General features: G+C 40.1%; 1 long non-coding RNA gene across 1 annotated transcript in view; it reads left to right on the top strand.

Annotated features, from left to right (window-relative positions):
* Positions 1-220: 220 nt before the first annotated feature.
* LOC144578035 (uncharacterized) overlaps positions 221-22,550 on the top strand; it is a 153,820-nt gene continuing 131,490 nt past the window's right edge. Inside the window, exons 1-2 of the long non-coding RNA XR_013523031.1 lie at positions 221-345; positions 1,076-1,171. This is a non-coding gene — a long non-coding RNA (uncharacterized LOC144578035). The remainder of the gene's footprint in view (positions 346-1,075; positions 1,172-22,550) is intronic.

The following is a 22,550-nucleotide window of genomic DNA, read 5'->3' as shown; positions in this document are numbered from 1 at the left end:
ATGACTAATGACTATCACTGAGGTCCATGCAATAAAAATTCCAGGTTGCAAACCAGAGAATGAGGCTGATGAAAGACAATGGCTGTGGTGCCAGGGACAGCAAACCAAAAGGAAGTTTCTCCAAGGCCTTCACGCCATCAATATTTTAAAATCTACCTTGACAGTGTCAGAGCTTCTTTTCATTTTACTCATCAAATTTGTGTTAGATAAGCCACCAACTGCTTTTAAATCAACTTTCTTTCCACACTGACAGCTCTCTGCATCATGAGATCAGCAGTTAGGAAGCCACAATCCTCACAAATTACTTCTCTCTGCTCTTCATCACCATGAAACAACTACTGCCAGGTCAGTTCTGTGATTGTCTCCTATCTTTGAAATATATATCATTGCAGGCATTTAAGGAGGTAAGGGTGGATTTCCTTACTCAAGTGAAAAGAGGTAGTGCTTGGGTGCTGTTTCCAATGACATTCCATATGCCCCAGGTATTTGTCTGAAGTCTAGTTCGATATACGTTAAGAAATAGGCTTAGAAAACAAACAAAAGAAATAGGCTTAGATCCTATAACATCCCTAGGTAGTCTTTGTCCCTTCATACCTGATTACTTCCTTTTATCTCCAATTCTAAAGAAAACGTTGACAAATTACAGTAATTAGAGAGAATTTGAGCATAAGTTTGCTTAAGAATCTTCTAAATTGATATTTACCTAAAGCCTAAAGCCAGACTCTTGAAGAAAAGGGTCTATTTCTTAGTATGTAGAAATATGTGTCTGCCATGGCTCTGATTAGGAGAGCAATAAATGAGAAGTTCTGAATATCAACATAGAATGTTATCCTCATTTATTTTTCTGGAAAGAAAATATATATATTAACGTAAGAACTTACTGATCAAAAAGACAGCGGTCTGCGAATTAAACTTCTCAGCTCCCCAGAAAAAGAAACATGTATTATACAACTTGAATTAAGATAATGATAAAAGGTGACATTTATGATACAAATGTTTTGCACTGCAGAAATAAAAATCTAAACACATTCTTTCTTATAAAGTTATTAATATTTCTCTTTTTTTGTCTTTCAAGGGACTCCTCAGAATAGCACTTGCTCCAGGGCAGGTGGTTCAGTGCAGACCAAGCTCATTCACAAGTCCCCTAGCTGTAGGCTACAAGCTCAGTGAGGTACGTTCCAATGTGTCTTATGATGATAAGACACACTATATTTCCAGTACAAGATATGATGCTTAGCACAAAGTGGGTGCAGATGACAAAATGAATGATTTTTTCATAACTTTGTTCATATTCTTACCACTGTGTGGGATAATCAAACTTTTTTACCATCCTAAATTGGCTACTTTGTAACTTGACACGTGTTTCTTCTTTAAGGTCTTTCAGGACAAAATCCTATCTCCATTCATTGTGTTCTTCATATATCATATATATATATATATATGTATATATATATATATATATATACACACATATATATACACACACACACATATGCAATAAAAAATATATATATATATACACACATATATGTTTTTTATTGCATTTTAGGTTCTGGGGTACATGTAAAGAACATGCAGGATTGTTGCATAGGTACATACATGGCAATGTGGTTTGCTGCCTCCATCCCCATCACCTGTATGTGTCATTTCTCCCCATGTTATCCCTCCACAACTCCCTGCCTCCCACTGGCCCTCCCCTAGTCACCCACCACAGACATCAGTGTGTGATGCTCTCCTCCTTGTGTCCATGTGTTCTCATTGTTCAACACCTGCTTATGAGTGAGAACATGTGGTGTTTGATTTTCTGTTCTAGTGTCAGTTTGCTGAGAATGATGGTTTCCAGATTCATCCATGGACCTAAAAAGGACATGAACTCATCATTTTTTATGGCTGCATAGTATTCCATGGTGTATACTTGCCACATTTTCCCAGTCCAGTCTATCATTTATGGACATTTGGGTTGGTTCCAGGTCTTTGCTATTGTAAACAGTGCTGCAGTGAACATACATGTACATGTATCCTTATAATAGAATGATATATAATCCTTTGGATATATACCCAGTAATGGGATTGCTGGGTCAAATGGAATTTCTATTTCTAGATTCTTGAGGAATCACCACACTGTCTTCCACAATGGTTGAACTAATTTACACTCCCACTAACAGGATAAAAGTGTTCCTATTTCTCCACATCCTCTCCAGCATCTGTTGTCTCCGGATTTTTTAATGATCGCCATTCTAACTGGCATGAGATGGTGTCTCACTGTAGTTTTGATTTGCATTTCTCTAATGCCAGTGATGATGAGCATTTTTTCATATGTTTGTTGGCCTCATATATGTCTTCTTTTGAAAAGTGTCTGTTCATATCCTTTGCTCACTTTTGAATGGATTTGTTTGTTTGTTTTCTTATTAATCTGTTTTAGTTCTTTGTAGATTTTGGATATAAGTTCTTTGTCAGATGGGTAAACTGCAAAAATTTTTTCCCAATCTGTTGGTTGCCAGTTCACTCTAATGATTGTTTCTTTTGCTGTGCAGAAGCTCTGGAGTTTAATTAGATCCCATTTGTCTATTTTGGCTTTTGTTGCCAATGCTTTTGATGCATGAAGGACTTCATGCCAATGCAATGAAGTCCTTGCCTATGCCTATGTCCTGAATGGTTTTGCCTAGGTTTTCTTCTAAGGTTTTTATCGTGTTAGGTCTTATGTTTAAGTCTTTAAGCCATCTGGAGTTAATTTTAGTGTAAGGTGTCAGGAAGTTTCTGCTTTCTGCATATGGCTAGCCAGTTTTCCCAACAGCATTTATTAAACAGGGAATCCTTTCCCCACTGCTTGCTTTTGTCAGGTTTGTCAAAGATCAGATTGTTGTAGATGTGTGGCATTTCCTCTGAGGCCTCTGTTCTGTTCCATTGGTCTATATCCCTATTTTGGTACCAGTACCATGCTATTTTGATTTCTGTAGACTCGTAGTATAGTTTGAAGTCAGGTAGAGTGATGCCTCCAGCTTTGTTCTTTTGGCTTAGAATTGACTTGGTTATGTGGGCTCTCTTTTGGTTCCATATAAAGTTTAAGGTGTCTTTTTCCAGGTCTGTGAAGAAGGTCATTGGTAGCTTGATGGGGATAGCGTTAAATCTATGAATTACTTTGGGCAGTATGTCCATTTTCATGATATTGATTCTTCCTAACCATGAACATGGAATGTTTTTCCATCTGTTTGTGTCCTCTCATTTCCTTGAGCAGTGCTTTGTAGTTGTCCTTGAAGAGGTCCTTTACGTTCCTTGTTAGTTGTATTCCTAGGTATTTATTCTCTTGGTAGCAATTGTGAATGGCAGTTCGTTCTTGATTTGGCTCTCTTTAAGTCTGTTATTGGTGTATAGGAATGCTTGTGATTTTTGCACATTGATTTTGTATCCTGGGACTTTGCTGAAGTTGCTTATTACTTTAAGGAGATTTTGGGCTGAGACAATAGGGTCTTCTAAATATGCAATTGTGTCATCTGCAAATAGAGACAATTTGACTTCCTTCTTTCCTATTTGAATAGCCTTTATTTCTTTTTCTTATCTGATTGCTCTGGCTAGAACTTCCAGTACTATATTGAATAGGAGTGGTGAGAGAGGACATCCTTGTCTAGTGCCAGATTTTAAAGGGAATGCTTCCAGTTTTTGCCCATTCAATATGATACTGGCTGTGGGTTTGTCATAAATAGCTTTTATTATTTTGAGATACGTTCCATCTATACCTAGTTTATTGAGAGTTTTTAGCATAAAAGGCTGTTGAATTTTGTCAAAGGCCTTCTCTGCATCTATTGAGATAATTGTGGTTTTTGTCTTTGGTTCTGTTTATGTGGTGAATTACATTTATAGACTTCTATATGTTGAACCAGTCTTTCATCCCCCGGATTAAACCTACTTGATTGTGATGGATAAGCTTTTTGATGTGCTGTTGCAATCAGTTTGTCAGTATTTTATTGAACATTTTTGCATCTATATCCATCATGGATATTGGTCTGAAGTTTTATTTTCTTGTTGAGTCTCGGCCAGGTTTTGGTATCAGGATGACGTTAGTCTCATAAAATGATTTGGGGAGGATTCCCTTTTTTTGTATTGCTTGGAATCATTTCAGAAGGAATGGTACCAGCTCCTCTTTGTACATCTGGTAGAATTTGGCTGTGAACCCATCTGGACCTGGGCTTTTTCTGGTTGGTAAACTATTAATTTGTGCCTCAACTTCAGACCTTGTTATTGGTCTATTCAGGGTATTCAACTTCTTCCTGGTTTAGGCTTGGGAGAGTGCAAGTGTCCAGGAATTTATCCATTTCTTCTGGGTTTACTGGTTTATGTGCATAGAGTTGTTTGTAGTAATCTCTTATGGTGGTTTGTATTTCTGTGGTATCTGTGGTGATATCCCCTTTATGATTTTTTAATTGCATCTATTTGATTCTTCTCTCTTTTCTATTAATCTGGCTAGTGGTCTATTTTGTTGATCTTTTCAAAAAGCAGCTCCTGGATTTATTGATTTTTTGAAGGGTTTTTTGTGTCTCTATCTCCTTCAGTTCTGCTCTGATCTTAGTTATTTCTTGTCTTCTGCTGTCTTTTGAGTTTTTTAGATCTTGCTCCTCTAGCTCTTTCAATTTTGATGATAGGGTGTTGATTTTAGTTCTTTCGTTGCTTCTCATGTGGGCATTTATTGATATAAATTTTCCTCTAGACACTGCTTTAAATGTGTCCCAGAGATTCTGGTATGTTGTGTCTTCATTCTCGTTGGTTTCAAAGAACATCTTTATTTCTGCCTTCATTTCACTGTTTATCCAGTTGACATTCAGGAGCCAGTTGTTCCGTTTCCATCAAGTTGTGCCGTTCTGAGTTAGTTTCTGAATTCTGAGTTCTAACTTGATTGCACTGTGATCTGAGAGGCTGTTTGTTATGATTTCCATTCTTTTGCATTTGCTGAGGAGTGATTTACTTCCAATTAGGTGGTCAGTTTTAGAGTAGGTGTGATGTGGTGCTGAGAAGAATGTATATTCCATGGATTTGGTGTGGAAAGTAAATGTAAATGTCTATTAGGTTTGCTTGGTCCAGGTCTGAGTTCAAGTCCTGGATATCCTTGTTAATTTTCTGTCTCATTGATCTCTCTAATATTGACAGTGGAGTGTTAAAGTCTCCTAATATTATTGTGTGGGAGTCTAAGTCTCTTTTTATGTCATTAAGAACTTGCTTTATGTATCTGGGTGCTCCTGTATTGGATACGTATATATTTAGGATCGTTAGCTCTTCTTGTTGCATTGATCCTTTTACCATTATGTAATGCCCTTCTTCATCTCTTTTGATCTTTGTTCATTTAAAGTCTATTTTATCAGAGACTAGGATTGCAACTCCTGCTGTTTTTTTGCTCTCCATTTGCTTGATAAATCTTCCTCCATCCCTTTATTTTGAGCCTACCTGTATCCTTGCATGTGAGATGATTTTCCTGGATACAGCACACCGATGGGTTTTGACTTTTTATCCAATTTGCTAGTCTGTGTCTTTTGATTGGGGCATTTATCCTATTTACATTTAAGGTTAATATTATTATGTGTTAATTTGATCCTGCCATTTTGATGCTAGCTGGTTGTTTTGCCTGTTAGTTGATGCAGTTTCTTCATTGTGTTGATGCTCTTTGCCATTTTTGAAGTGGCTGGTACTAGATGTTTCTTTCTACGTTTAGTGCCTCTTTCAGGAGCTCTTGTAAAGTAGGCCTGGTGGTGATGAAATCTCTGAGCAATTGCTTGTTCATAAAGGATGTTATTTCTACTTTGTTTATGAAGCTTAGTTTGGCTGGATATGAAATTCTAAGTTTAAAGTTCTTTTCTTTAATGATGTTGAATATTGACCCCCCACTCTCTTCTGGCTTGTAGGGTTTCTGCTGAGAGATCTGCTGTAAGACTGATGGGCTTCCCTTTGTGGGTAACCTGACCTTTCTCTCTGGCTCCCCTTAGCATTTTTTCCTTCATTTCAACCCTGGTGAATCTGATGATTATGTGCTTTGGGGTTGCTCTTCTTGAGAAAAATCTTTGAGGTGTTCTCGTATTTCCTTGACTCAAATGCTGGCCTGCCTTGCTAGGTTGGGGAATTTCTCCTGGATAATATCCTGAAGAGTATTTTCCAGCTTGGATTCATTCTCTCTGTCACATTCAGGTACACCTATCCAATGTAGATTAAGTCTTTTCACATAATCCCATATTTCTTGGAGGCTTTGTTCATTTCTTTTTACTCTTTTTTCTCTAATCTTGACTATTTTATTTCATTGAGTTGATCTTCAATCTCTAATATTCTTTCTTCTGCTTGGTCTATTTGCCTATTGAAACTTGTGTATGCTTCACAAATTCCTCGTTTTGTGTTTTCAGCTCCATCAATTCATTTATATTCCTCTCTAAGCTGTTTATTCTCATTAGCATTTCATCAAACCTTTTTCCAACGTTCTTGGTTTCTTTGCATTGGGTTAGAACATGATCTTTTAGCTCAGAGAAGTTTGTTATTACCCACCTTCTAAAGACTGTTTCCATCAATTCATCAGACTCATTCTCCATCCATCCTTGTTCCCTTGCTGGTGAGGAGTTGTGATCCCTTGGAGGAGGAGAGGCATTCCGGTTTGGGTGTTTTCATCCTTTTTGTGCTGGTTTCTTCCCATCTTTGTGGATTTATCTATCTGTGGTGTTTGTAGTTGGTGACTTTCAGATGTGGTCTGAGTGGATGTCCTTTTTGTTGCTGATGAAGTTATTTCTTTCTGTTTCTCAGTTTTCCTTCTAACAGCGCCCCCCCCCCCACACTGTAGGACTGCTGGAAGTCCACTCCAGACCCTGTTTGCCTGGGGATCACCTTCAGCAGCTGCAGAACAGTAAGGGTTGCTGCCAGTTTCTTCTTCTGTTATCTTTGTCCCACAAGGATATCTGCCAGACATTAGCCTGAGCTCTTCTTTATGAGGTGTCTCTTTGGTTATATGGGGGTCTGGGAGCTGCTTGAGGAGACAGTCTGTCCCTTATAGAAGCTCAAGTGCTGAGCTATGAGCTCCATTGTTCATTCAGAGCTGCTGGGCAGGTATGTTTAAGTCTGCTGCAGCTGAACTCATAACCACCTATTTTTCCCAGGCGCTCTGTCCCAGGAAGGTGGGGCTTTATTTATAAGTTCCTTATTCTGCTGCCTTTTTTCAGACATGCCCTGCCCAGCAAGGATGTAGCCTAGTCACAGTCTGCCAGCTGTGGCAGTGCTGAGCTGCTGTGGCCTCTGCCCAGCTGCAGTGCAAACTTCCTTGCAGTTTTGTTTATAGAGGTATAGTTAGAACTGCTTCACTAATGGCAATCGCGGACTGTCTCTGTAATGGCAGACTGCTTTCGTAATGGCAGACTGCCTTGGTAATGATGGACTGCTTCAGTAATGGTGGACTGCCTCAGTAATGGTGGACACCCTTCCCCTCCACAGAGCTGGACTGTCCTGGGTCCAGCTGCGCTTGCTGCGAAACTCTCATTCCAGAGCATTTCAGATTGCTGGTCTTCGTTGGGGTGGAAGCAGCTGAGCCAGATCACCTGGCCCCCTGTTTCAGCCCCCTTTTTTTCAGTTGAATGGGCGACTCTGTCTCTCAGACATTCCAGTCGCCAGTTGAAACTGCACCCGATTTGTGGTGAGTTTTTGTGTGGAGACCCATGGTGCCTGCTGAAACAGCCACGCTGGAGACTCATGGTACTTTTCTGCCCAGGAATCTCCAGGTCTGTGGGCAGTAAAAATTCATTTGGAAATGTGGTGATCACTCATCCTCTGCATTTTCACTGGGCACTGCAATCCAGAGCTGTTCCTAGTCAGCCATCTTCCAGTGCCCTTCTCATTGTGTGCTTATTATTAATTCATATGAACTCTCCTTTCTCTAACTTGATTCTATTTACTGTCAAACATTGTTCTCTAATTATCTTTTTCCCAACTCAATTGCAAGTCCTCTAATGACTGAAAACATTTATTATTTGTGTACCCTACAGGGCATAGCATGATGCACACAATTAGTGGCTATATTATGGGAGCTTGGAATGTAAATTACAGCAAGTCTTCAAACAAAACTTATCAAGAGTGCAATCTAGTATTACATGGGGCCAGAATCTCTTTAACAAGATCTTCTTCCTCGTTCTAGCCACAAACCACTCTTTCCTCCCTGCTCAAACTTCTAAATCACAAAGTCCCTATGTTTTTGTAATGAGAAACGAGTTATTGCTGCCTTACTTTCAGTTCTATCACCTTATTCATGAGGTTGGTAAGCTAACTCATCTGTCCAGGCTGTCTGCCAAGTGGGCTATAGATTCCAGGTGAAGGTTGTGCTGAGGTTACAGGCAATAACAACTCAACTTTAAGTGCTTAAGAAAACAGTCAAGTTCTGAAATCATAAAATGCCATTTATAGGAAAGTGGTATGATTTTGTGTGTACATGTAAATGCTTTATTATCTTATGAGAAAACAGAATGATTCTAATCCTTGCTTGAAATTAAGTCTTATGAAAGAACATATCACCCTTCTCAGGGACTGTAGCAAGAAGGGTAGGCTTATTTTCGATGACAGTCCTGAGAAGTTGTCTGAGCCTGGGTTCTCTCCAGAGCAGACTTGGAAGAGACATATGTGCAGGAAGTTGAATTAGAAAGTAATTCCAGGGAGCTAGAGGAAGGGACAAGAAAGCAAAACTGGGAAGGAAGAAAATAAACAGGATGGATGTTGAATTGGCCACCATTATGCTCCATCCCATCAGACTATCCGAGGGGTCTACAGTTACCCAAGAAATGAAAGGGAGTAGCAACTGCCCACCAATTCCTGTCCCCTGTGTCCCCACAATTCCAGAGATGCTCTGGGGCAGGTAGCAAGGATGAGAGGGCTGGAAGTAGTTGATGTCAGGTGGTGCCTCCACAAAGCTGGTTGAAGCTTCCCTGGAAGCAGTTGCCTTGTCAGAGAGAGGAAGAAGAGGGGCTGAAAGACCTAAAGCTGTGCACAAAGATGGCCCCATCCAGGAAAATAGGCTGTGGCATTAACACTCCCAGCCAGAGCTAAAGGCCCTGATCATACCCAGGGACCTGGCGACTGTCCCCTGACATGTTAACTGTCCTCAGTTACCAAAGGCTTTCAGTCAGATATGGCTCAGACTCAGAGCCTGCGCAAAGTTTTATGAATTCAGTTTTGCTATAATAAACCCTTTTCCTCTAAGCTAAGGCATCTCAACCCAGCTTAGGGAGGAGGTGATTCAGCATTGCTTACTAAGAAGCCTAACTCCCATGCAACGTTGACAGAATTTGTTATAACATCTCCTTGGAAACCATTCCAGTGTCTGAGCATCAGAGCACCCAGGCAGCCCACAAATACCAGAGACAGGTGCTAACAGGGATAACATAGGCCAGAAATCAAAGGCTGCCCTTCAAGTGGCATTATACTTACTCAGCCTACTAAAAGTTTTTGAATTTGCTGATTTTTCTTCTCTAAATTCATCCAATTGCTGATTTGACTATATCTCCTTCATCTACTCAAAAATAATTTTTAAAAGTCCATCTAGTCTTTTGGCCCAGGCATTCCCATGACAAATTTATAGTCAGTAATATTTAAAATAAATTCATCTCCCAGACCTGTAATTAGGAAAAATCATCATTTTCAAATAATGTTTAGAGTTTGCAGATTCTTAATAATTCAACAGTAGGCAAATGAGCCCCAAGTACAGAATATTAAAATTTAATGAACAGGCATTTCCTCTAGCAGGTTCCACCCCTAAATATTAGAACCATCATACTTTGAAGCAAAAAAGTGAAAGCCATTCCCGGCCAGTAGGAGGATAATCATGTCCTTGAAATAACTCAGTCAGGATGTTAAGATGTGATCGTGAGCAGTGAAACAATAATCCACAGCAGCATTTTTAAGCTTTTTGGACCAGGAATCACATACTTCTCCCAAATGACAGGTAGTTCCTGCTCCCAGAAACGTTAGAGCTGATTTGCTTTCAGTCCTTGCTGAGATTTGGTTCTCTAGATTTTCCTCTGATTTTGTGAGTTGTCTTCACCATGATTTCCCCAGACATTTTGTTTTTAGCCATTTAGTTTCTAAGGTTGGTTTCTTTATGAACAAATAAGTTATGTCTACTGGTCATTGATATTTCTGAAAGCAAACTCCAACAAAAATACTGAGAATGTCCTTGACAGAAGATAAGTCGGGATAAGAAGCTTACTGAGAGGGTACCTGTGCTCCTAGAACATAGTGTGATTTGAAATTAGTATGTTTTTGAAATAAGCAATTCGTGTGTGTGTGTGTGTGTGTGTGTGTGTGTGTGTGTGTATTACAAAAGGAATACTTCTTAGCAAAAATACTATAGCACCAAGCAGCTACTGCATACTGCAGGCACTGGGCTGGCTAGGTGCTGTTAATATCAGTCTATTGAAGCCTTGCAATAGCTCCTCCAGGTACAGTTTGTCTTTTTGAAATGAACACACCTAGGTTTACAATCATTAAGCAACTCGACCAATGGCTTATTTATTGCAGATTGTTTGAATCTAGGTTTTTTTCATTCCAAAACTCCTATTTTTTCCACAAAAGTTTAAAAAGATAAAGAAGTTTAAATAGGGACAGGAGGGAAAAGCAGCTGCTTGCAAAATAACCATTTTTTTAGGCCTCTTTGTACAGTTTTGGTTCAATCAAATGCAAAACACATTTTGCCCAGAGAACCTTCCCCTTTAATTTCAAAATCTCTATAATTCATGAAGAACACAATCCGCAGATCCTTAATCTGTTTACCTTAACATCATCAAAATATCATATGCCAGAAACTGCTTGGGATCTGAGATGCCTTTTGTCTTTTGAATCCTAGCCTGTTTTCCTCTCATCTAAAACTACTTGCCAATAGAAGTGATGTCCAAGTCTAAAAGACATGAATTTGATTTAAGACTGCCACCTGCTTAGAGAAAAACAGATCATAAAATTTTTAATATAAGTGTTATTCTTTACATGTTAACTGCATCAGAAACACCAGGACAGCAGGACACCAAACAACCAGGCTGGGATTGTTCCCCTTCCTTAGATTTCTTCCCAACAATTTCTTTTTCTTCCTTCTGATAATGATGCAGCTTCAGGAAATCAAATCCCAGATCTCTCAGAAAGAAACTCAAAAGAGCTTCCCATCTTTACATTTTGAAATCATTACTATTTCCTGTTAACAAACAGGCACCTGGGGTCTGGGGATGCTAAGTTTCTTGCCTAAAGCTACTGAGAAGCAGAGTAGGCTGGAACTTTTACTGCAGTATCTTTTGTTTTATTTTTCTTTTATTTATTTATTTTGAGACGGAGTTTTGCCCTTGTTACCCAGGCTGGAGTGCAATGGCGCAATCTTGGCTCACCGCAACCTCTGCCTCCTGGGTTTAGGCAATTCTCCTGCCTCAGCCTCCTGAGTGGCCGGGATTACAGGCGTGCACCACCATTCCCAGCTAATTTTTTGTATTTTTAGTAGAGACGGGGTTTCACCATGTTGGCCAGGATGGTCTTGATCTGTTGACCTCGTGATCCACCCGCCTCCGCCTCCCAAAGTGCTGGGATTACAGGCTTGAGCCACCGTGCCTGGCCCTGTTTTATTTTCCTTTTAAGATGTAAGTCCATTTTCAAGGGTCTGGCTTTTGGGTTGGAAGAGACCAAAAATAATTGGGAACATCTGCATAAAGAACAAATCAAACCTTGCCCGTGTCAATGAGCAGTTAGTTGCATGAGGTAGGCGCCGAGCTCTGTTCTGAAGAGGTCCTGGCAAACAATAAAGACGGGCCCTGGTTGCCCAGACCTCATGTGTAGTGGGGTATGCAGATAGGTGAGCATGTAGTTACTGCACCCTGATAGAGAAGATCAGGATGTCCTGGGGTCCAGAGAAAGATCCCCTAACCCTGACCCGCTGGTGCAGAGGTCAGAGGAAAGGCTTCCTAGAAGAGGCAATGTTTCTAAGCTAAGACTGAAAGGACAAATGGGATTTCACCAGACAATGAAAAGAAGGGATGTGGAGGAGAGATCTGGGGAAAAGTGTTTCAGGAGGATGTGTACAAACCCAGAGGAGAGAACCAAATGAGTTCTGGAAGAAACATGGCAAATAAAACCAATAAAGAACAAATGAAACCTGGAAACATGGCAAAGGCGTTCAATAGAGAAGGCAATGGCCCACCCTCCGGAGTATGGAGTCAACAAAGACGGATCCCCACTTATAAAAGCACCCAGCCCTGGGTCTGCCTGGTGGGCCAGACCCCACTCAAGCGATCTGTCAGAGTCAGTTAGGAAGCTGATGTGGAAGCTCAAAAGCTCTGGTGGCATGTGTCCTATCTCTGCAGCCCAATAATGCCATGGCAATTCTGACTAGTGTCTCCTAGAACTAATTAAGGGCTGCTCTGGGGCTTGCTAATTTGCCAAGGACCATTTTATGAGGGCACGGCAGAGAAGGGCACTGGAAAGTGCCTTCAGATGGTCAAAATAAACTCAAAGTATATTTTTAGACCCACCAGGGGTAGTCTGAACCAGGGATATCTGAAGAAGTAGAAGAGGAACATTTCAGCTCTCTTGATTTTCTGGAAGGAATGTGTTTGGGGCTCAGGAAAGAGAACATATTTTCAAGGCTGTTTTGCGAGGCAGTGAAATAACCTCTTTCTAAAGGCAACCTGCAGAGTAAGGTGCTGAGTGCTCCCAACAGCAGCAGCCTGGGGACCACTGGTTGGGGCATCCTGAACTTTCTGCTGCCACAGTCTGAAAGACTGCCTTACAGAATTGGAACCACATGCCATTTACCTGCCGGCACATGTATCGGGCAAGGAGTGGCCTAAACATCGTGATTGGGCTGCAAGACTCAAGGTGCCCACTGAACTCCCACTTAAAAACACAAACCAAACCTAAGGTACCTACGATACACAGGAAAGTTGCTTCTAATGGAAATATCTGCTCTTTTATTCAAAAGATAATTTTGCAGATTAGCCAATGGGCCCTCATGTCCCCTTAATGGAACTTGATTTAACTTTGACATCTTGCCCAGGGTCACATGAAACAGAAGAGACAAACAGACAAATTCCAAGACCTACCTTTGAGCATTTAATATTTACAGGGAACTAAGCACTTTTGTCTTTATTATGTCATTTCATCCTCACAATGACATAATGGAATAGATATTATTTCCCCATTTTATGGAAGTAGCTGAGGAGCAGAGAGGCTAAACAATTTGCCCTAGATGGCTGCTGGAAAGAGACAGAAGCAGGCGAGACAGAAGCAGGAGCCTGTCTGATTCCAGAGCCCTTGGGCTTTTTATTACATCACCTTGGCTCCAAGAGGGGCAAAAGAGATTCCGAGGTCACATGAAACATAATACTTTAGGAGCAGTCGCTTTTGGAAGACTTAGTAGTCTTGGCCTTCATTGGCAAACTGATAAAGCAGAGAATATTAGACAATTTAAGTTTAAAAAAGAAAAAAAAAAGACTACCCTCTGATGAGTAAAAAAATCCGATTCCAAAAACACATTCTTTTCAAATAGTTGCAATAGTCCTGGAAATAGTTGCAATTGATGACGCATTTATTTCAAAGAATTTTTTTTCCTTGGGAAATTTTCTTTTAGTTTGTATTTTTTTTTAAATTTTTTATTGGATTATAGGTTTTGGGGTACATGAGCAGAGCATGCAAGACAGTTGCGTAGGTACACACATGGCAGTGTGCTTTGCTTTTCTTCTCCCCTTCACCCACATTTGGCATTTCTCCCCAGGCTATCCCTCCCCACCTCCCCCTCCCACTGGCCCTCCCCTTTTCCCCACAATAGACCGGAACACTTTTACACTGTTGGTGGGAGTGTAAATTAGTTCAACCATTGTGGAAGACAGTGTGGCGATTCCTCAAGGCCTTAGAAATAGAAATTCCATTTGACCCAGCAATCCCATTACTGGGTATATATCCAAAAGACTATAAATCGTTCTACTATAAGGACACATGTAAACGAATGTTCATTGCAGCACTGTTTACAATAGCAAAGACCTGGAATCAACCCAAATGCCCATTGATGATAGACTGGATTGGAAAAATGTGGCACATATACACCATGGAATATTATGCAGCAATCAGAAATGATGAGTTTGTGTCGTTTGTAGGGACATGGATGAATCTGGAAAACATCATCCTCAGCAAACTGACACAAGAACAGAAAATGAAACACCGCATATTCTCACTCATAGGTGGGTGATGAAAAATGAGGACACATGGACACAGAAAGGGGAGTACTAAACAGTTTGTATTTTTTAATTGATATGTCATAGCTGTACATATTTTGGGATACATATGGTGTTTTGATACCCGTATGCCATGTGTAACGATCAGGTCAGGGTAGTCTACCATAAACACTTTTCTTTGTGTTGGCAACATTCTAATTCTTCCAGCTATTTTGAAATATACACTAAGTTATTTTTAACTATAATTTCCCAATTGTACTATTCCCTCTAACTGTATTTTTGTACTCAACCAAATTCTTTTCCATTTTCAACCTAACAACCCTTCAGTGCCACAGAGGTTGACAGTGTCTGGAGTTTGAAGTATTGCTGTTGCATCTATGTCAAAAAGAACAAGTCTGAGCCCTCTACCTGAACCAGTGGGCAGAGCTTCAGGGGCCATGGGGAGCAACTGCCTTCTGTGGGCCTGTGGTTCTGAGGCCCTTTCCATCTTGCCAGAATGCACTGGGCCTGTGCAATGTGATTTGAGGCACTGGCGGCTGGACCAAAACAGCTGGAGAGTTTAATCAACTTAAGGACAAAAGTTGGCCCAACTTTTTGAACACACTGACAAATCAATTTTGTTAAAATGGCCAATGCCAGAAACCCTGTTTAAAAATAATGCCTAAAACATAATCGGAATAGGGAAGATCCACACTGACTCAACTACCTTCAGCTTCACCCACATGCTCAGCATATGCCAGTAAACTCAGTGTCTGCTTTTAGGCCAACTCCCTGCCCTCCTCCTGTTCTTTCAATTCACTCATTCTCTTCTGGGCAGTGTCCAGCTTGCAGGTGGAAACACCATATTGGTTTATGTAGGTATATCCTAGCCAGATGCAAAAAAACAGCAACATGTCAGGCCGTACATAAGCTTTTCTTCTGCATCCACACACCTAAGCAGCCAGCAATACAATCCCTCACACTACAAACATACCAAGGAAAGCTCAACACTTAATCCTCTTCAAAGAATTTGTCACATACTTTTAAAAAATAACTGTCTCAATTTACCTAGATGGAGCAAAAACACAAACGTGGCAGTATTCACCGTTTTCTTTTCCCTTTGGTGTTTATCTGCTAAGCATCTCTCTCCCCTCACTCCCCATAGTTTTTTCTCAACACTGTTCACCAACTGTTGTTTGTTAGCCCCATTGTTTTGTGGTGCTACATTTAACATTTATTAGGTTCGTATACATGTATAAGTGCACCTTCAAGCTCTGTCATTTATTTCACTGGTCTGTCTGTTTACCCTTGAGCCAGACTATACTGTTTTTGCTACTAGGTTTTGTAGTATCATTACACCTGACAGGGCAAGATCTCCACAAAGTTGTCCCATGCAAGAGAATGAACTCTCTCTCCATTTGATCAGAATTTTTTTTATATACTTTAACAGACTAGAGAGGGCTTAGACATTCTTCATTTTGTACTGTATACTTTATAACTTTTTTGCTATGGTGAATATTAATTTCTGATTCTATTTTATGATTGGATTTTTCTGATAAAAAGAAATGCTGTTGGTTTTTTGTGAGTTGACCTCCTATCTGGCAAATTTTCTCTCTCTAATTAGGGATCCGTTTTTAGAGGTGGAATTTTATTTCTACTCCCTCAATTAAGATGGTTCTATTTCATACAAATGGCAAGCAGGTATATGAAAAGATGCCCAACATCATTAATCATCAGAGAAATGCAAATTAAAACCACAAAAATATATCACCTCACATTTGTTAAGACTGCTATTATCAAGAAGTAAAAAGACAGTAAGTGTTAGTGAGGCTGTAAGGGAAGGGAATCCTTATGCATTGTTGGTGGGAATGTAAACTGATATGGCGATTATGGCAAACAACACAGAGGTTCTTTAAAAATTAAAAATAAAGCTACCATATGACTCAGCAATCCCAACTGGGTATGTTTCCAAAGGATAGACCAGTATGTTGAAGAGATAGCTGCACCCCCATGTTTACTGCAGCAATATTTGTAATTTCCAAGATATGTAAACAATCTAAGTGTCTGCCAACAGATGAATAAAGACATTGTGGTGTACATAGAATATGATGCAGCCATAAAAAGAAATAATGAGCTTTGCAGCAACATGGATGAAGCCAGAGGGCAGTATCCTAAGTGAAGTAACTCAAAAGCAGGAAACCAAATTCCACATGTTCTCACTTATAAATGAGGGCTAAACAATAAGTATAATTGACATAAAGAGGCAGATAAGAGACACTGAGGATTCCAAAAAGTGGGGAGGCTGAAAGGGGGGGGCATGGTTGAATATTATTTATCAGGTACAATGTTCACCATTTGGGTAATGGGTAAACTAGAAGACCAATCCTCACCAGTACGCAGTATATCCATATAACAAGCATGTACATTTCGATTCAGTCCCAGAATCCAAAATAATTTTTTTCTTTAAATTGTGGTGTATATAAAGATATGCAATAGAATATTATTCAACCTTAAAACCAGAAGGAGATTCTGCCATTTGCAAAACTGAAGGACATTGAGCTAAGTGAAATAAGCTAGACACAGACGAGACAAAAACTGCATGATCTCACTTGTATAAGGAATCTTAAAAAGTTGAACTCATAGAAATAGAAAGTAGAAGGCTAGTTGCCAGGGTTTGGGGTAGGGGAAATGGGGAGATGTTGTTCAAAGCGTACAAATGTGCAGTTATAAATGATTAAGTTCAGCTGGGTGCAGTGGCTTATGCCTGTAATCCCAGTACTTTGGGAGGCCAAGGTGGATGGATCACTTGAGGCCAGGAGTTCAAGACCATATGTGCTAACATAGTGAAACCCTGTCTCTACTAAAGAAAAAAAAAATCATCTGGGTGTGGTGGTGCATGCCTGTAGTTAAAGCTAGTCGGGAGAGTGAGGCACAAGGATTGCTTGAACCCGGGAGGTAGAGGTTGCAGTGAGCCAAGATTGTGTTACTACACTCCAGCCTGGGTAACAAAGCTAGAGTCTATCTCAAAATAAAATAAAATGAGTAAGTTTTAGAGATCTGATGTTCAGCATGGTGTTTATAGTCAATAATTGTCTATTGTATACTAAGAGCGTAGCTTTTAAGTATTTGCACCACACATAAAAAACATAACTATGTAAGGTTATGTGTATGTTAATTAGCTTGAGTGTGGAAATCATTTCACAATGCATATATCAAAACATTATATTGTTTACCTTTAATATATACAATTTTTGTTTTTCAATTGTACCTCAATACAGTTGAGAAAAAGATTGATTGTATTTGCCTTTATAGTGAGAATTTCTTACAATCTCAGCAATTTTTTCTCCTAAGGCCTAAACTGTTACAATCAAGACTTGTCTCTGCAAATGTAAATATCAGTCTAGAAGCAAGACTAGAGTGTAGCTGGGGCAAATGGATAATTATTTCTCTATGGCCAAGGAATATACAAATACTTGAGTATGAAACCACAAGTCACCCACTGGTACAGGACTCATACTCAGAGAATCAATGATAATAATTTCTACAAGCCACCTGGCTCCTTCCTTTCTCTATACATCCTTCTTTGTTTCTTCATTTCAGAACGTCCAGGTCTCAACTTTAAGCAAGAGAAGCCAAAAGTAAGCAGTCAACAATAGGTCCAAATCAGTGGTAAATACTCTAGAAATCAAGACAGAAATCCTCTCTCCTCCACCTCTTCCCTGGGTGCCAGAAGAAAAAAGCAGTGGGGAAGGAGGAGCCTTTCCTTTCGGGATATTTGCCAAGCATTCTTGTCTCACTGAATTTTAAGTGGTATCGTCTGGGGCATAGGAAGGACATAGAACGGTTAAGTAATGTGCCAGATGTAACAGGATAGGGAAAAAATACATTATCTTCCTGGAATTTGATCTGCAGTAAGAGCCAGTGTGGCGGAGGCTATGCCTGTTCATTTTTCTTTCAGTGGTAGGTTTTTAAACCCAATTATCCAGACATTTTTTTCAGCTCTTTGTTTTATTTTACTTGTACAATTAGTCTTCAAGTTGATTTGAAAACAACAACAAAAAACAAAATGTAACTTTGAAAGATGTAGAAAGCTGATATTCTCCTGCAAGGCTATAAAGGACCGCCAAAGTCAGTGCATTCTCAGCATTTGAATACAGGCCCTGCACTCACTGCTTCCAGTAATAATTTGCTTCAGATAACTTTGCTATTGGAGTGTGTTTTGGGATAGGTGTTCTGACACCTCTTAAGGCAAATTCCAAGCTCTTCTGGAAAGTATTTTGTAAAAGAGAAACAGTCATGGGGAAGGATTACCAAGGGGAATTTTGGAACCTGGCCACAAAATTAGGCAACTTTTCTTCTCCAAGGACCTGTAACTTCTGCTCAGTTTTAGTATTTATGTGGACACAGCCCTTGAACTCTGACATTTTTAGAAGAAATTAAGCTGTGCCAGAGATCTGGGATCAGTGACAACCACAATGGTCTCTTTGGAAAGCAAAAATGCTCCCAGGAAAAGTCAAGTCACTTACCTGTCAATCAAACTGCCAGTCACTTCAAACAAGTAAGATTGCTAAATGGATAGGAAAACACCACCTCTGTTCCAAATTTAGGAGATGAAGGAGGACAAGGGAGAGGAGAAGGAAAGATGATAAAGAGGGAGGAGGTGGAGAGGAGAGAAGAGGATTCTGACAATGAAAATTGCAGCTAGGTAAAGGGAGATGGAGCTGAAGGGGAAAGAAATATCAATATAGAATGAATGGACAACCAAAGGAATCAGACAGTGGGGTTCTGGTATGGCCACAGTAGGGAGAGATAATGGCTATTTTAAGTCACATCTCAAGCTGAGTTGAGTTCAGATTCTGATTTCACTTCTTTCCAGCTGAGCAATCCTGCTTTTTGTTCTTTTTTTTTTTTTAAAGATTAAGTCATTTTTTTAAATTTTTCAATACATAATACATTCACAAAGTTCAACAATGAAAACAAATTGTAGAAAAGTGAAAATTTTCTTCTCACTTTGTTCCAATCCACTCAATTTCTCTCTCTTCCCAACGAACAACCAATGTGATTAGCTTGTTATATCCTTCTATATTTCCTTAAGAATATACAAGCAAATATGGCCATTTATTTTTATCCTCATTGCCACATTTTTACATAAAACATTACTTATACTATACATAGTGCAAGAGTTGTACCTTACGTTTTTTCTGAGTAGTATGTCCTTGGGATCTATTTGAGTACATAAAATATTTCCTCACTATTTTTAGATTTGCATAGAATTCTTTTGATTGGCTATATCAATTTAAACAGATTTTTTTTTAATTTTTTATTGGATTTTAGGTTTTGGGGTACATGAGCAGAGCATGCAAGACAGTTGCGTAGGTACACACATGGCAGTGTGCTTTGCTTTTCTTCTCCCCTTCACCCACATTTGGCATTTCTCCCCAGGCTATCCCTCCCCACCTCCCCCTCCCACTGGCCCTCCCCTTTTCCCCCCAATAGACCCCAGTGTTTAGTACTCCCCTTTCTGTGTCCATGTGTTCTCATTTTTCATCACCCGCCTATGAGTGAGAATATGCGGTGTTTCATTTTCTGTTCTTGTGTCAGTTTGCTGAGGATGATGTTCTCCAGATTCATCCATGTCCCTACAAACGACAGGAACTCATCATTTTTGATTGCTCCATAATATTCCATGGTGTATATGTGCCACATTTTCCCAATCCAGTCTATTATCAATGGGCATTTGGGTTGATTCCAGGTCTTTGCTATTGTAAACAGTGCTGCAATGAACATTAGTGTACATGTGTCCTTATAGTAGAACGATTTATAGTCTTTTGGATATATACCCAGTAATGGGATTGCTGGGTCAAATGGAATTTCTATTTCTAAGGCCTTGAGGAATCGCCACACTGTCTTCCACAATGGTTGAACTAATTTACACTCCCACCAACAGTGTAAAAGTGTTCCTTTTTCTCCACATCCTCTCCAGCATCTGTTGTCTCCAGATTTTTAAATGATCTTCACCTTGCCATGCTGTTAGCAGGATCAAAGTAATGTGTATAAATCCTGAGAACAAACCCTTGGTCTTTCTTAAGACTGATTAGCCTGGAATATTCTGAGCTACCCTGGTGTTCTTAGGCAATTTAGTTGCCTTGGAAGCCAGAAGGTAAGACCACACCCCTGAGAGTGGAGGTGGAGCTTCTCGGAGGGAAATGGAAATCACAGCTGATATCTACTCCTGGTGAAGGCTAGCTCAATGCTGGGTCAGGAAATCAAGACTGCGGAGGTTGGCAGGGATTGCAGGGGGAACTTCTTCCTTTGCGGAGGTGGAGGTTGGTCTTAGGCCTTTCTTTAGGAATTACACTGTCAGAGAGAAGTGTGAAGAGAAGACAGACGATTCCTTCAAGATGGTGGCCAGCTGAGAGAAAGTCAGGAAGAGCTTGCTCAGGACCTCCTGGGCCCAGCAGCTCTGAACATCACACAAAGGTTAGTCCGTTTTGTGCTTTCCTTTTGCCATCCCTGACTTTCAGTGAAGGTTTTCACTGAAAAGAATTGCGGCCTACTCGCCACTATCCTTGTGGGTAAATGAGCCTAAGGGAAGGCTCAAGGGGAACAGGTGAAAGTAACAAAGGCCAGAGAAAAGCTGGTCTCCAGAGGCAAGAGGGGAGGGAATCGATGTGGGAAACAGAGGGCAGCATTCCAGAGCCTGAGTAGCTCATGACAACTGGGCCGACTGAAGGGGACGTGTTCACCTGCTCCAGAGAGCCCAAAAGATAGGGAGGCCAGTCTGATAAACACTGGGCTTGATGCAATCAAATGGGTGGAGGCAAGTATAAGCTTCCTTTAATTGATACATTTCCCATTTATTGTTAACTCCAGTCTAGAGTCAAGATGGTAGTTAATTATCTTCCAGCAAAAGGTTTTTTTTTTTTTTTTTTTTTAAAGTATTCTACCATTACTGGTTTTGGATGTGAGAAACTTCCTGCCATGGTGGTCAGCTTCACATAAAGCCCATGAAAAAAAGCACCCAATCAGTCCCTACTTACTTGTTCTGCAAAGTGGCCAGCCACAGAAAACCCTCTGGGGCTGAGGCTGAACAACGGTTCCTCGTTTGAAATGTCCCCTAACTGCTTGCTTGCTCCTTTGCAGCTGGCCAGTAAGTGCTCAAAGTATCCCAAGATCAGTGAGTGTCCCCTGCTTCTCCATCCCACCTTAGCAGAAAGTTGGACAATCGGATTCTTGAACCAGCATTTCTTTTTACTGTCTAAAACTTCCTCTTCTCTACACCCTCAAGCCCCTGCTGAAATGAAATTGATAGCAGATGGGTTCCCTTGCTGCAAGCTTATGAATAAACAGCCTATGTTAATTTCGTCCCGAAACCAGTTTTTCTTTGCAAATGGGAAGCCAGTCACAGAAATACGGCATTTGCCAAATGGGAAGTTTGGAGGAAAGCCCCTAGAGCAGCAAAAAGCTTCTATTTCTTACAGTTTTCTGGAGTTTAAAGGGAGTTTCATGCTCTTTACCGCTCCTCCCTACTCAAAGCCTTTGCAGGTGAATCATGGGGCCTCATGGTAGGTAAACAGGCAAGAGGTTCTCTTGATGGTGTGAATAGATGGAGAGGTCGAAAAATGTTTAGAGAGAGAGGATGTCACTGGTGTTCATGGGACCAGCTAATGCAAACTTCGGGGTTTAATATATTATAATGGGACCATAGCTAATGCAAACTTTGGGGTTTAATATATTATAATGGGACCATAGCTAATGCAAACTTTGGGGTTTAATATATTATAATGGGACCATAGCTAATGCAAACTTCGGGGTTTAATATATTATAATGGGACCATAGCTAATGCAAACTTCGGGGTTTAATATATTATAATGGGACCATAGCTAATGCAAACTTTGGGGTTTAATATATTATAATGGGACCATAGCTAATGCAAACTTCGGGGTTTAATATAATTTTGAAAAATAAAATATATGCACTAGACTAAAATATCAAGCCGAACTAATAAGTGTTAAACATCTCCCACATTCAGGGGTAATAGATAGATAATAAATACTATGTAATGGGAACTTAATTAAATTCAAGCCATTCTGGTCTCCCTAGAAATTCTTATCAAAAAAGTCCAGATTCTAATTTTGGGAATTCCACTGAACCTAGTGAACAACATGTCAAAATAGGCTACGGGATTCTAAGGTGCTCTTTGAGCTCGGTCTGGAGGGCTTCATCTAAAGTGACTGGGCACCTTTATGAAGAAGTTTAAAACTTCTCCAAAGCAATGAGCACCAGTTACCTCTATTGCACACCAGGGAGGATATCATACACCATTCTTTGTGCAACTAAGTTGTCTGCAGGTGCCAGGAAAGTATAGT

This window comes from Callithrix jacchus, chromosome 10 (genome assembly GCF_049354715.1).
Source record: "Callithrix jacchus isolate 240 chromosome 10, calJac240_pri, whole genome shotgun sequence".
Lineage (NCBI taxonomy): Eukaryota > Metazoa > Chordata > Mammalia > Primates > Cebidae > Callithrix > Callithrix jacchus.
Note: the sequence above shows the minus strand (reverse complement) of the source record. Positions and strands in the feature narration are given on the sequence as shown.